Raw genomic sequence first — 15,750 nt, 5'->3', positions numbered from 1 at the left:
GGATGAGTCCTAAAACTGGGATGCAATCTCCCCATGGATTCCCAGTGTGAACTGTCCTGAGGTACTGACAATACCCTCTGGTGTCTGAGTGATATCTGCACTCCTCAAGGGTTTGTTTCTAAAAGCCCCACACGTGCAGATCTGGGTCTTCTGGTTCTCTCCTTCAAGTGGGTGTATACAAGCAGCTTTAGGATAAGTGCTGAATGTTCTCAGCAGTGCAGCCCCTGCTGAGGGCGGGTGTGCTGCATATATAAACGTACACGTTTCTTCTTTTTATCTTTCTTAGCTATGTGCAAACAATAAATAACCTCTGTATGTAAAGATACAATCGGTTACCCCATGCCTACCAGCAGCCATATCCAGTTTTTTCTTAAGCATTCATAAAAAATGAATGAAATTTTGCCCGATGACCTATTAAAAATTGAGTAGCAGTGGATGGGATTTAGCCCACACTGCTAGGCTTGCGTGGGGAAAGCCACTGTAACCAAAAGCTCTTCTTATAATCACTGGGTATTTCTTTTTTCCAGGTACTTAAAAATCAGCTATTTCAGTGTCGTGCTGCGCTAGTACTGTTTCAAAGGAGGAAGGTACATGGTTCTCAGGATTGGGTGAGGTTTTCACCAGTCTAAGTAGGACTGTGTAGTAACGAGGAGTGTGGGATATGGAGCACATCCTGTGGCACTGTGTGGGCTTCACGTTGAATAAATGAGTCATTTTATGTATAAGCTGAAAATTGAAAAAAACCCAACTGTGCACTGACTGTTCTTTGTGGAGGAGGTGTCCAGAAATTACCTTTAGGTTAAGAAATGCAGGCAATGTATAATGCTTTTTTTCTTAGAACACAGTGAAATCTCACCCTTTGTGCAGAGGTGATGCTGCCTTGCGTCCTGCCACGTGTGCAGACCTGGTGTGTACTGCTCAGCATAAGACAGACATGGCTTGAGGCACATTCAGTCTGAATTTGTACAGCGCTTGACTGTCCTAATGCTACTTCTGGATTTTACTTTCTTCATTTACCCTGTAGACATCGGTTCTTACACAACACACAACATTACACCATCCTATCTGAATCTGGGAAGTGTTTTTCTCTTGATCTTTCCAGTGGTCTTCTTCAAGGTATATTGTAATGGGCCTCCTTTTGTGCATGCCTGTCTTAAAGCTTATGAATATCCTAAGGGGGTCTTGGGAAATGGTACAAAATTCCCACTTTTGCCACTCTAGATTATGCAGAATTTTTGGGGGGAAACCCTACAGGAATTTTTGAGACTAGCTAGATCAAAATGAAGATGTTGGTTGTTGATAAATGATTTATACTTACGAAATTTCAACAAAACTGTCCTTGCTCTATCTACTGAATTTACCACACTCCCTCATTCTCATCTGTCTGAGACTTGAGATTTTTTTTCCCAATTATCTGGATCTTCTGCATACCACCTTCTTTTAAAAAACTTTCAAGACCTGTTTTTTTTTCTGCCTCTCATGTTCCCCAGTTGTTTTGTCTGGGGAAACTCAGCATGAAGACAATTTCAACAGTATGACCCTTGGGGCTGCAAGAAAGAGTCTCCAGACTTGAGGACTCCTGGAGCATGCTTCCAGGAACAATGAGTGCAAAGAGATAAAGGCAAAGCCTGGAGCCTGCTCAGGATAGGGGCCAGAGACCTGGGAGGACCATCTTTGTACATGAGAAAGTGGGCTGGCTCTCTTTAAAATTCTGAAATGTTCTAGATCCCCTGATTTAAAAGGAACATTTACATCTCTAGGATACTCCCAGTATTGCTCAAGAGCTACCACTTTAGATAAATTACCAGTGTCAATTGTTAAGAAATCCCCAGATGAATTATGGATGCAACACATCTTTTAAAACATATGAAATAGAAGCACCATACATTTCTTTCTTCAGTATTTCCATTTTAATCGCGGCTCTCATTTATCTATGTCCATATCAATACATCAGCTCTATTAATAATCTGCCAACGCACCTCTAGATTTCAGTTTTGACACATCTGTAAGTGCATATTCTCTAATTATCTTTAAAGTCTCATGTCGGCAATCCATCGCTGAAGGCTAGTTTGTGTCAATTGCCAAAAGTAATTAGAAAGATGAAATTTGTTTAAAAAGTTGGTGATCACTATTCTTCCTGCCTGTACCCTAAAGCATCACAACGGGGTGCAAACCAGAGGAATAAATTTTAATATCAAGCCTAGTGTGAACAAGTTTCTTTCTTAAATTTGATTTTTGTAAATTTCTTGATTTCAGATACCAAAACAAGGGTTGGCAATGGTAATATTTTTTTCACAGCATGATGAAATCTGTAGGATGAAACCAGCTTCAATTATTCGGTTGGTGCCTGCAAACAATTGCTTAGTTATTTCTGGATTTTCTGTTCAAATCTGGTTAAGTTGGTATGACTCCAGTGATTTAATTGTATGCACTAAGTCAACCTAGTTAAAAATATCTATGTATATTTAAGAATAGCATGGATAGCTTTTATATAGACAAGACAATGCTGATTGATGAAAGGAGACATCTCATATGGTTTTCAGTGTACCAGTTTCTCTTTTACAGATGCCTTTATTTTCTCTGACTGCTGTCTTGAAGAGTAGTTAAAAACAGCCCTGCAGCACTTTTACTTTTGGAAAGTACTAGGTGAAGCTGATCGTATGGTAACTCAAGAAGATGAGCCTGTGTGAAGTATGCACCAAAAAGCATCACAATGTATTCATTCCTAACTGAGTACCTTTGCATTTGAACCCATGATTCTTCAAAAAAAAGTTTTTTTAAGGATTTGCGTAGTTAAAAATTGATTAAAAATTCTCTATTTTTTAGTTACCAGTATTCAAACTGAAAATAAAAACATATGTTGTTCTCAGTGGGGGAGAAAGTGTCAGGAGAATAGATTCATAGCAGCTTACAGATTAATCTCCTCAGCAGAGACTGGTCTGTGCATGTGTTGTCGAAGCAGCTTTCCAGTTACAGGGCACCAGGTGGTCACCTATGGTTGATTTAAGAAGCAAACACTGCCACAAATGCTATTAGTAGTGTGTAATGAGATTAACTCCCCATAGTACTTGCAATATCCTTGAGGTTTTTTCCTAAAGCAGCACAGGGCTGATCACCACCTCTTAAACAATGAGGAGTTTAATCTTTCATTGTTGCATGCACATAACCCTCATCGGCATTAATAGGAGTTAAGCATGCACACAAATGGAAGAATAGTCCTTAAAGTTTAAGTAATCGTGGTATTCTAAAGGTTTCCAACAATTTCACAAAGGGCCAGGACAAAATTCTATGACTATTCCCACTGGGTGACATTAAGTATTTTCAGAGATTTGTATTTTTGAGGCATAGAGGGTGATTAGAGATTCCAAAATAACAATGAAGATTTAGGAAAAGGTAAGAAGGCTTAGCTGCAAGAGACAGAATCTGAAGCAGAGCTCATATTTAATTTAATGTTTTTCCTTTCTGTGACAGGGTGAGCTTTGGCTTTCTTTCGTTTTAGGGTAACTCTTTGTCATGTGTATTGAGCAATGTGGTGGACTTCCTGGGAGTTTGGTGGATGTTTATGTAGCTAGAGACGACACGGTTCTCCGCAGCAGTTCTTGCATATGCTGGAGGAAACTCTTTCACTAGGTGCAAAGTCTGTGCCCTCCTGTGAAAGCTTGCCACGGCTGTTTAAGCAGAAAAGATCCTCCCATTATGTGTCAGCAAGAGTAGTCCTCTGCTCCTGCTCCTCAGCTCAGGGGCTGCCTGAACCATTTCTGGGGGCATCTGCTTCTTCCTAGGAAGAAGACTGGGAGTACAAAAGGGTATCAGAGATGGTAACTCAAATGCTTGAAGATTAAAATAGGTGTTTCCAGCACTAGGTCTGTTACTCACTTATTTTTCCATACAGAAGTTAGTGCAGGGAGAGTGTAGAGAGCCAGTAAAGACAAAAAATAATCCAAGCTAGACTCTTGACTGGCCTCTGGAGTCTGCCCACTCTGTCATTTAGAGGGCCAGCTTTTGCTGTCACACTTGCTGGTTCATTGATTCTGAATTCCAAGCCCTTTGACTTCTGTTGGTGGGTATTTTTTTCTTGTATCAGCAGATATGAGCTATCGCTAACTGCTGTTCATACATTGCTTTTTGATACTACAGTTTCCACCATGGATTAGGGTAATTGCTTTGTTAAATTTTGAGTTTAGTTATTAAAAGACAATGACTTTTCAAGATAATATATGGGTTTGTATTTCCTGAAGATGCTTTACGTTTTTTCCTTCCCTCCCTGTTTTTGATGTTCTAATTACAGGATGGCATTGACTTTTTCAGTCTTGTAATGTAGTACAATTGGTTGTACTTAAGCACATCCCCAGAAAATTTAAGTCCAAAGACTGCAGGCACCACTTTATGGTTTGTTTTAATTCCAGAAATGAAAGCCAAAAAGAATGTTCCCTTTGTGCTGAAATATCTAGCTGGCAGGTGTGCCTTCTCATTTTCTTCTTTGTAAAACCTGGAATTAAGTAATAGCACTTGCCTGTATGGTACGCAGAGGCAATTGATTTCATATTACATTTGCAATTTGTATAAAACCATCATGGTGGAGAATTGAATACATCCAGTAAAGAATCGGAGGATTAAGGTGTCTTGAGGCTTTCAAGTGAGCCTCTCTCTTGGCAGAGCAAGATCTCTGCCTTCAGGTAGAACAGCTCTTTCGGACCAGGAGACTGGTTGCTGCTAGAATAGGACAGTGAATTCACGTCCAGAAATTGATTAACAACAATCGTGATGGCTTTTTTCACTGAGTAGATGTAAAGCTTTGGGCAAGTTGTCCCATGGAGCTGGGAAGCTGGATGGTTGCCAGGGGAAAAGATTAAACCTGGTTCTCATTAAGGGCTTACAAACAGAGCATCTCGTTAAGTTTTGCAGTGGTTGTGGAGGCTCAGGGATATTCCACAGCTGGTAAATTAGTTTATAGTAATAATACGTTTAGCAGAATGACAAGTTTCTAAAGCACACAAAAGTAAACCCAAGTATTAAAAAATGTAACTTTTCCACTGTAATACAGCTATTATTATTGTGTGATTTGTTCAGGAAACAGCAATAAAGCTGTGATGTTACTTGCGAAAGAAGAACGTCACATTTCTTCCAAAAGCACCACTAAGTAAATTATGTTTAAGGAGGTATTTTGGCAAGAAACCTGGGATTTTTATTGTACATAATAAAAGTTACAGTGCAATTATCAAGGGTTGGTTGTAAACTGTGGGGTTTTTCCCCAGAAAAATTATTGATTGCCAGGCTGTAGGAAGATTCAACTGTAAATAATTTTATATTGCAAAGTTAAGCATCTGATCTGGAGTGCAAGGCTCCCTGCAACAGCCGTTAGTGCTTGCAAACAGATCTGTCATTCATTATTCATGGGCAATGAAATCATTCTCTGATTTGAACTAGGACAAAGGATAGAATTTAGATATAAACTGAGAAATTTTAATAAATACATGTCAAAGAGAATATACCTGAGGGAAAGAATGGATTCCCCATGTGTCCATACCCCTACAGGTTTTATTGACTTGTCTGACTTTTGACAGAGATGGCAGATGAACTTAGAACTAAGTTGCATATGCAGTAATGACCCCAAGACCAGAAACATCCCCAGAGGATTTTAATTGGAGCTTTGGATTTGCCTTCAGCTGCCATAGTGCTGAAAACCCATTAGTAAGTAGGCTGGGGCAATTTGGAAACGTTAACAGAGGCCTTCTGAAATGATCAAAATTCAGGAACATCTCCCTGAAGGGAGGGAGTAAAACACTAAAAATGCGTTCAGGTAAAGTTGTCTGAGAAGAGAAAAGGCAGACTTCGGAAATTATTTTTTTCTGAAATATTCATTTCAGTACTTATCCCTTTGCTGCACATTTTGCACGTACATCAGCTTTTCCCTGATGCTGCTGTGCTCCGTTTTCCATATGAAGGTGGGAGTTGCAGTGAATCTGCAGAGTGCTACAGAGAAAAGGAAAAAACCTCTGAGCTAATTTCCCTGCCCTGGCAGTCGCGATGCGAGGGCAGAATGGTACAGCCAGGCAGCGCAGCACAGGGAGGTGAAATGGAAGGATGTAAAATGGAGGTTTTCGCAATGGCAACACTTGAAAGGAAATAAAGTACATTTAATTGAGGTTGTTTATAAAAAAAAACAAAACAAAAAAAACCCAAACAACAACAGGAAGGATCTTGTCTACTTTCTTAAATTTCATTAAGGAGAAATATAATGCTGATGTTCCCGATCTTGTTTTCAACAGCAGTTATTTACAATCAAGAACCTTTTCCATTCCTCATTGATCTCAGTGGCAATTTTCCTGTGGAGTGCACTTGGATTTGGGATAGACACAATGTTATTTAATGCAGTATGGCACAACCATATTTTGTTATAAGAAGTCATTAAAACAAATCTGATGTTTGTTTTCCATAAAAAGCAGCCCTTGGAAAAAGTCCCAAGCACTTTTCCTTTGATGCACAAATTTGCTCAGCATCTTTAACAGCCTGGTAAATGGTTTTGTTTGTAACGTGAATACACTGGGGACTTGGTATAACAAAAGAACTCAAGCTTCTCACCAGTCCTGTGAATTATGATACATGGTGCAGTGCAGTCTGAGGTAATGAGCCACAGAGGTATTGAGGGAAGTAGTATTTTTTTCCAAATAAGAATTTATTTGGCTATTTGACAGTTAACACCAAGTTGGGATGTGGAAGAGAGATTCCTCTCCTGAATAACTGAGCAAAGTTAAAATATCAAATTGTGGGGACTATTGCAAATAAATTATACTGGGAAATGGTCTGCTCTTCTCAGGATTGTGTTAGTTTCTGGGTCCAAGATGTTTTCCAGTGGTAAAAGAAGAAATTTCCTTCTTTTTAGACAGAGAAAGTTGTTTCTGGAAGAGGTCTGATGTTGCGCAGCTCTCTTTCTCTTCCCTGATTAGTAATACTCCCAAATGCAGGCTCAGACGAGGACTTCACTGACCTTCAGGACTGATGAGTCAGCTCTGCATCACTGCAGTGTCCCATCGCCGTGTGTGTTGGCTGCCAGTTTCTCTGCAGTGCTGGGGCACTGTGCTGTGCAGCTGAAAACTAAAGATCCGGATCCACAGATCCGTTCTGCAGTGTACCAAAGAGCTGCCCTTGCCATTTTCTGTGCGTTTAAGATTTAAGGGTAGGAGAGAGATTAATGTGAGACAATGTAAGGATTACAGCCTAAAAATATAGGGCTGACCATAGTATACATGCCATTAATTTACTAACTTGCTGTTAACAGCTTTTTAAAATCATTACTTGTAATGGAGGTGTGTAACTCAAGAGAATTGCTTACACAGAATCTCACATTTGTGTACCTGCCTGCCTCAAGTTCACAAAATACAAGTGCTAAGAGTAAAAAGATTAAATTGCTTTGCTTTTCCCTAGATAGTTATGGACAAATTTCTCATTAATTTCAGTGGGTGCTGGTTTCTGTTTTCTGTTGCCATTTGTAGCTAGAGTTTCAAGATCTGCAATGATAACATTTGTTAAATCATATAGATATCTTAATGGGCAGGCAATTGCTTTGTGGAAGAATTTCAGCTCTGGGAAGTAGTTAAAGGTGACTTGGGGGTCCATCTAAAAAAATAATCCATTATGCATAGCTTTTAAAGTATCCAGTATTTTCTGATGCACAACATAGTGACGTACCTTGCAGAACTAAAAGGATTGTGTAGCTGCAGCACTCTGGTTGGCTTCTAAAGATTCAGGTTTCTGTTTCTGTATGACCTTGGAAATTGTTTCCTTATCTCTATTTTATGGGGTTAAAATTCTTTCACACCTATCAAGTGTGTTCTAAAGATAAAATTCATTGTGAAAGGAGTTGCTCAGAGATCAGTGTCTCTAGAGCTTTAATCTACAAAACTAATTTGTGGTAATACTCCTAAACAAGATTAAAATATGCATTTCAGGAAGCCACTCTGAATTGTGAATATTTTGGAGGAAGATCTTAAGTTTTGTTCGTACGGAGTATTAATAAGTGATACGTATTGCCTTGAAAATAATGGAAAAACCTATACAATTTATATAAAAAGGCTTGAAGTGCAAAACAATTGAGGAATAAGACATAAAGGTACATACGAAATTCCCATGTTGATGAATGCAGCAGTCTTCTAGATGTCTCTGAAACCTCTTGTTTCAAGGTTGGAAGGGTGATTTCCTGAGGGAGGTGGTGACTTCAGGTAAATGAATTGTTGGTGAAAGGCCATGCCAGACACTTGTGACTGGATGGAGTTTTTGCTTCTCAAAGCCACACTGACCACAGCCATGATATTGAACAAGGCAGTTCTCATGACTACGAACACTGCATGGCCCTCTTGTAAACAGCCATCACTCTTCCCTCCCTTTCTGCCCAGATATTAAACCGCTTTGCTCAATAAACACTCCCTTTTTTCCCCTTCCTATAATTACAGGAGATCATTTCTCGGAGCAAGGTCATAAAGCTGCACTCACCTGTCTGCAAAGCGCAATTCCAGCTGTGCCGGTTCAGATTTATGTCCTTTGCTTGCCATCCTCTGACTGCAATTACAGTGCTGCAAAATAGTGGTGGACAAGGCTTCTGGGATTTGAGCTTTATCCACCATGTGGTTTGTAAATGACATAGGTCTACGAAAGAATAGAAATGGCAGAGGTCAGAGATAGACATGCCTGACTACAGCAACAATTAGGCATCAAGTGAGAAAGCAAAGACTGCTGCCATGGACCCGCTATCTCTATAAAAACTACTTAGGATGTTGGGTAGTTCCCCCAGAAATACGAAATCCTAGGTATTGGGAATAATTGATTATTGTAGGATGGATAAGGAATGTTTGATTTCCTAATCAAAGAAGTATTCCAATAATTAAAGACAGTCACTCACTTCAAGAAGAGGTTTATCTTTTTCCTGTCAGTAGTGAATTTTAATGCTCGATAGCAATAACTTGCAGCTGAACTCATTGAACAGATTGGTGCTGCTCACTGACTACTGGATATATTTTTTCTTAAGCAAAGTCAAGGGTGAACCCATTTATCAGAAGCATCGTATTCCACTACTGTTGCAAGCTTAGTATATAAACAGGAGATGTATTCTTGTTCTATTTGACTGATTTTTTTGAGGTCTTCAGCAATCTTGGTTTTAAATTTGACTCCTGCCCAGAATCTCAGTGAAATCAATAATGAAATCCCTAAGGTACTTGGTTCAGGTTCAGGGTTTGTGGCACATCCCCTCTTTGGCAGATAAACCTGGTTTAGTAGGAATTAAAAGTATAATATATAAACTATTATTGTTATTGTGCTTTAGACCGATTTGCTTCAACTTTTTTTTCAGAGTATCTTCTGTAGTACTACTTTGTTCAGAAGAGATTTTTAATGCTTTAGCAGCCCTTTACAGCACCCTGAAATTGTGAAACCTCAAGAATTATATGAAAAATACTGTTTCTGAAGGTGGGGAATGATACTTGAGGGTAATAATTTGCCCCTGGCAGTAACAGATGGGAGTGAAAGGCCAGCAGTTTGCTTCCACTTGATATATGGCTGTATTTTGACAGCAAATTAGATGTCATGCAAAGTTGGCAAATAGTGCAAGAAATCAATATTTAGTGTGAAAAGTCGATACAATTAGTCTGTTGATCAACAGGGTGTGTGAAAACACGATTTAATGCCCTGAATTTAGTTCAGGAGATTTCAGTGGGAATGGGTCGCAGAGCAGTGAAGTCCCCTGCCATCGCCTGTCGTTCTTGCAGCAGCTCCTACCACAGCTCAGTTCATCAGTCCGCAAGTATTAAAGATTAAAGTTTGAGGCAGAAGATATGAATCCCGTTATGAATATTAGTGCAAACAGGTCGGCTTGCTTTCCCTCTCTGCTGTTCAAGAGTCCTGAGCAAGGATTGGTGGACTGGGTTGGTGTACAGTAACTGGAGGCTGAATCTTGCAGTTACTGTTCAGGCTGCATCATCATCTTCTGTCTAGCCTTCCACTTTCAGGGCTCTATTGTTACCTGGATGTATAAACCCAAATGAGATCTGGCGGGTAAGAAGAACTAAAATGAAATTATATGCAACTAGCCTTATTTCATTAAACGTGAGCTTAAAAATCCTAAAATACAACGTGCTGCAGGACATTGCCTCTCAGGACTTGTAGTTAATAAATTGGTGCAAGTCAGATGTGAGTAGGAAAAATGTTTAACTATCACCAGGTTGCAGCTGAACCATATGAAACTTGAACATGAATTCCACTCATGCAAGGAAAGGGAGAAGATAAAACAGGGATTTATGCTTCCTGCAGAGTCACTACACAGTTCGGTATTCTAGCAGATCACATTCAAGAACGATTAACCTAACTTTATGGAGACAACACATAATTCTCTGTAAAATGCACGTAACATTAGATATGAGTCTGAACTAACCATTGTGTTCAGAGCAAGCAGGTTTAAATAACTGCAAGGAGAACAGCCACACTTTGCAGTCAGTGTCACTCTTCCGAATCTTTATCACCATCAGAGGGCTCAGCAGTATTAGTAGAGCTGACTTTTTGTTCACAGCTGTCACGCCAACTCAGCATCCTGGCAGGTATGGATTTTATTTTCATCTAGAAATGTGCAAAGTACTCTGATATTCGTACATATATAAGAGTTCTTGCTGGAAAAAATGACTATACCTTCCTTGCACCCAGCTTAAAGGTAAGAAATCGTTGGGCTGAATTGAGCCCTAGAGGCAGTGAATCTATCTTCTCTGACATAAATGGAGTTATGCCTGTATTATGCACTCCCCACCATGTCACCCAGTTACAAGGCTAACTGATTAACATCTGCAGTCCCTGGCATCACCTGCAGGGCTTTCAGACTGTGCCTGGAAGGAGATTTCTGAAGTTCTGCTCTGGTAGTCCAGTGCCTGGGCATTATATTTCTCCATCAAGTTTGCAAAAAATTTTCTTCTTACTTGCAGATACAGAACTCCAGATTTTTACAACATCAGAATTTGCTTTGTCAACTCGATAAAACCCACTACTTTGCTCAAATGCTGTACACTCACCTACTTGTTCAGCCGGCAGTTCAGGTCAACAGGAAACTTAACGTGGTCTCGTGGCTGTGTCTCAATGGAGAAGGTGAAGCGGCTGGAGTGCTCCATATAATTTACAAGATTTCTTCAGATACTTGATAATCTGCTGTAAAAGGCGATCTTGATCCTTTCTCCTTTATCTGGAATCATTGTTGCAATGTAGGGCCTTCAGGTTGACAGCGGGGAGGTTTGGGGGCTGGCCACAGTTACAGTATTATTTGACAATTTATGCCCATTGATCTTTGCGTTGAAAAGAAGGAGAAATAGATTTATTCAGTTAATAAAAGAAATAGCAACCATCAGATGACCAGTCATCCAGAACCCTGAATACACTGTTGATAACATAGAACAACCATGCTGAGCACAAGGTTAACACGTCTTTCTTGGAGGACAAATTCGAAGTCCCCACTAGAAAAAGGCGAAACAACGCGCAGTTTGAAGTGATTTAAAATGCATGGGTTATTGCATTACTGTTGGCTAGGTTAAAAGCTCCCTTTTTTCCAAAGGAATTTATTGCTTTAAATGCATCTTGTCCAAGGGGTATGATAACCTTTTGATAACCTTCATCAAACATGGTAAATCTCAAACAGATGTAGTTGGGATGATTCTTGAACATCAGTTATTGCTTTCCAGCATAGTGACTGACAAACCCCAATACTGTCTTTCAGAGTCTTAGCAGCTCAAAGACCGTGCCCCACCTGACCTCTTGTTCAGTGGTAATTTGTTGTGCTCCTCATGCTATTTATTACTTCTGGTTTTGCTAAAGGCATATTTTCTTCTACCAAATCAATTAAATGTAAAAGAGTGTGATTTGCCCATGCCTTGACCTTTAGTGCTTGGATGCATAGAAACGGAGTGTAAAATCCCTCCTCTCTTCCCCCACCTCACCTCTGAGCCCCCTATATACTCACATGTGTGAAATCCTTAGCTGGTAATATTTCTCAGTCATCCAGCTCTTGCTTACCATGGATGTAAAGGCAGCGAGGACTAAAGCTTTTAAGATGTTGCTATGTGTGGATATCAATAAACAGGGTATTGTCCTGAGTAGGAATTAAAATACACCAAGCCTCCCCTCCCATCTATACCCAGAAATGTTGACGCAAAAGGTTGCACATTGCTGCTTCTCCAACGCAGCATTGCCCTATCGGGAAGATGTCTTTTCACTGGTGATTGTATTTCTACATTAAAGACGTCTTCTCAGAGCTGAAGAAAGAACTCTGGGAATGGATGTTTTATTTTGGAGGATTTTTCTTCCCCCAATGTCCAGAAATTCCTCCACAAGGCAGAGGCAGCTGGGGGGTGGGGGGCAGCTGGGCATTGGACTTGCTTGCAAGTGCAGAGCACTGAACATTTCCAGCTGCAGAGAGTTCACCGCCTAGTCATGGCTTGTGGGAAGTTTCATTAGCCAGCCTTGCAAGCCGTGCCATCTGCTAATGCCACCCAGCATGGCGACTGGCCTAACACAGCAGTCATGTCTTCTGACAGAGAAACAATACTTTAAAGTTCTCTACAGTAAAAAAGATGTTTAAAGTTGCCAAAGGGCTGTGTTTGCCAAAGGGCCAGTTTTGGTGTCACACTCATCCCCTTCAGGGAGAAGGTATTCCCCTTCACCCTTTCTGCCAAGAATCATCACAGGAAAGATTTACCTGCTTCCTCTGTGTTTACTTTGTGTGAGAATGGCATTAACATTTTGTGTTTGCACAAAACTAACATAATCCCCATTAAAAGTGAGACCCATGATCATGCTGCTTGATTGGCCTGAAAAGATCAACTGTGTAAGTTAGAAATCTGTTCAGTCACTTCCCTAGGAAATGACACCATCCCCACCATCTCAATAATCCTACTATAAATGTCATTGATATTTGGCTAAGTAGGGGAGAAATAGGATCCTATGGCCATAGAAACTGGGATGATGCGTGTGGAAATCACCCTTCAAGCAATGTCACATGCTATTTATTTCTCTCTGTTCTGGTTCTGAACCAAACAGCTGCCAAGAGTCTCTATTCATATCTGTTTATAAATCGAAGCTTTACCTAATAAAATCAAGCATGAGCAGATACTTGGATTTCTTCCAAACACAATTAATATTTATTTCTGAAAGTCTTTAGATAGGGCTTTGATTTGCTTTCCAGAAACTATAAACAGGTAAAATCTATCCACTCAACCACTTTTGTGCAACCTGGAAGGTCCTTCCTTTCTTCCCCTGACACGTCACAGAAATGTTCTGTCAAATGTGTAGAGAAGGGCTGCAGAAATCCAGGAGAGTTAATTTAAAGCAACCTCAGATCTTCTACATGAGTCTCAGATTCTCCCACTCCCTCTGTAGTTTTAGCAAGTCGCAGTCTCTTGCCAGTTTGTGAAATGCTGTTGCTGCTTTCTGCTCCCACACTGTGGTAGTTCGTTTCTGTTTGACAAAACTGTTCCTGTGGGAGACTTTCCTTCATTCCCACTGAGCATCTCAGGGTGTCAACCTGGGGAGTAAGCCCATGTTGCTCTTACAAAATTGTAAATAGTTTTAAAAAAGACAAATTATTTTATTTCTCAAGGAATGACATGTGAACGTGTTAGTGATATTGGCAAGCAGCCACAAACTTCCCAAGTTTTACATGGGAAAACTTGGGAAGCCAAGATGGGAGCCCTCGTAGTGACTCAGTGCTGGGTCCCCACCCCGTACGACAAGCAGTAGCACATGTTGATGCTGAGGAGTCGAAGAGGGAGGCAGTCACGCATGCAGCTCTAAACTTGAGTCTCTGCAGACCTCTACGCTTGCCTCTGGAAATCAGTCTCAAGCTGCATGAAACCATGCAACCACTGGAGCTGGGTGTCTGTCCCGCGGGAGCACAGGGTGTAAGTGACCGGCGTTGGTGCTGGTCAGCAGGAGCTGTGACTCCCCAGCTCAAACCCCTCCCAGCTGCGCAGACACACGACTCGGAGCAGCTCTAGTGAAGTCCAAAGGGAGCGCTTTGAGTCAGGTGGACGCTGTGCTTCTTTGTCTAACTTTGCATGTGGCTAATTGCATTTCTTTTCTACCTGTGCTTAATGTGTTAAGGTCCAACTTATATATGGGGCTTACTCTGGCCTGAAGCAGAGTTTGTGCTCTGTGTCTCCAACTATTAAGCGAGAAATTTCTGTGGCAGCTTAAGGGTGATGATTTCTTTTGTTTCCTTACAAACAGTAAAGACTATATTCAATAAAATCTGCCTAATCTCTTTATTTGAGGGAAATCTGCAGTCTGAATAAAGTACCAGATCACAGAGCACATTCTGTGGTAACAGAGCGATCTGGATGAATATAGCCTTGTATATGCATTCCTGTTAGGGAAGGAAGAGAGCTATAAAAATGAATTGAATTACAAAGGGTAATGCCAGAACTGGATGCTGCAGAGGGAGACCTCCTCCCCTTTTGTAATACACAGTCAGTCTCCTTCTTTCAAGGAAGTGTAGCAAAAAGAATATATGTTAAGGAAACTAGGTTTCTTCAAACGAATTAGATTATTATCCACAAGTCTCTAGGCACTGTCACGCACAAGACAGTAAAAGGCAACTGCATCTCACAGTTTTACTTGAGAACATTTTATTTTTTTTCCTTCTCCTTCGCTTTCTATCACGTGATTGTAAACTTATGCTTAGAAATGCAGAGCTTCTCCAGCACAGCAGCAGAAGGCGCAGCACATTGCGAGCTTGGTGGGCAAGGAGGAGGAGGAGGAGGAGGAGGAGGAAGAAAAGGGCATCACTGGCTTGCTGGGGGGGGAACCCAGCCTGCCCCGAGCTGGGGGTGTGGGAAAGGCTGGCTGCTCGCCCTCGCAGGCCGCCCCACGCCGCCGGGGGCTCTCAGGAATGCAGAGCTCCTTTCAGTGGGGCCATTCTCCGCCTCATTATTTTACGCCACTTTACAGGGGAGTTTTTTCTCAGTTGGCAAATAGGTGACTTGTTCTCTGTTGCTCGTACTTCCTTTTAAGCACAATTAATTATTTTAATTGGTTAATATTGCGCCGAGCCGTTTGCTCGGAAGAGACAGCTCTTCTGGGTTTTTTTGACTAATTACCAGTCTGGATTTCTGAATGACAATACAGCTGCTAATTAATCTCACTGCAGTTCTCACAGAAAGAGACCCTGATAAGAACTTGCCAATTAACATAAGAAAAAAAAATAATAGAAATGTCAAGAGTCCTGTTGTGTTTTTCTGGCATCCACTCCCAGTCAGATGAATATCACTATTAAATACAGAGACAGACTAACTACTAACTATGAAAGCCAGCAGGCTGCGAGGCTGCTCCAAACTTGCCCAGACGTTACTCATTCAGGAGCTAGCTGTTATTTGTACGCCCGTTCGCTCTTGTTGCCTAACATTGCTTGCTACGGTTTTTGTAAGCAGGAGGAAGATGAAGCAGGGCAGCGCGGCAAGTGTCCGACCATCCCCGTAGGGAATTTCTCCCAGTGTCCCAATGTTAATCACTATTAGCAGAAAGGCTGGAAGGGGAGGTAGTAGGCTGGAAGGCTAGGTAGAAGGCTGGAAGTAGGGTGGGTCCCAGCTGTCACCTGGTTCATCTGGTACGGCCGGGGACCTGGGGTCTGCATGCGGCACTGCCTGGCTCGAGGGTGCTCCCATGGTGGGTGACAGGGAGCACACCAGTCCCACGTGGGACAGTGCTGGTGGTGGCGGGCAGCAGGGACACCCC

The 15,750-nt window shown here is 41.2% G+C and overlaps 1 protein-coding gene across 1 annotated transcript in view; it reads left to right on the top strand.

Annotated features, from left to right (window-relative positions):
• The window catches only part of MAP1B (microtubule associated protein 1B), a 67,390-nt gene that overhangs the window by 32,240 nt on the left and 19,400 nt on the right, over positions 1-15,750 (top strand). The window lies entirely within an intron of this gene.

The sequence above is a fragment of the Larus michahellis genome, chromosome Z (genome assembly GCF_964199755.1).
Source record: "Larus michahellis chromosome Z, bLarMic1.1, whole genome shotgun sequence".
NCBI lineage: Eukaryota > Metazoa > Chordata > Aves > Charadriiformes > Laridae > Larus > Larus michahellis.
The sequence above is the reverse complement of the archived record's forward strand: the minus strand, read 5'-3'. Positions and strand labels throughout refer to the sequence as shown.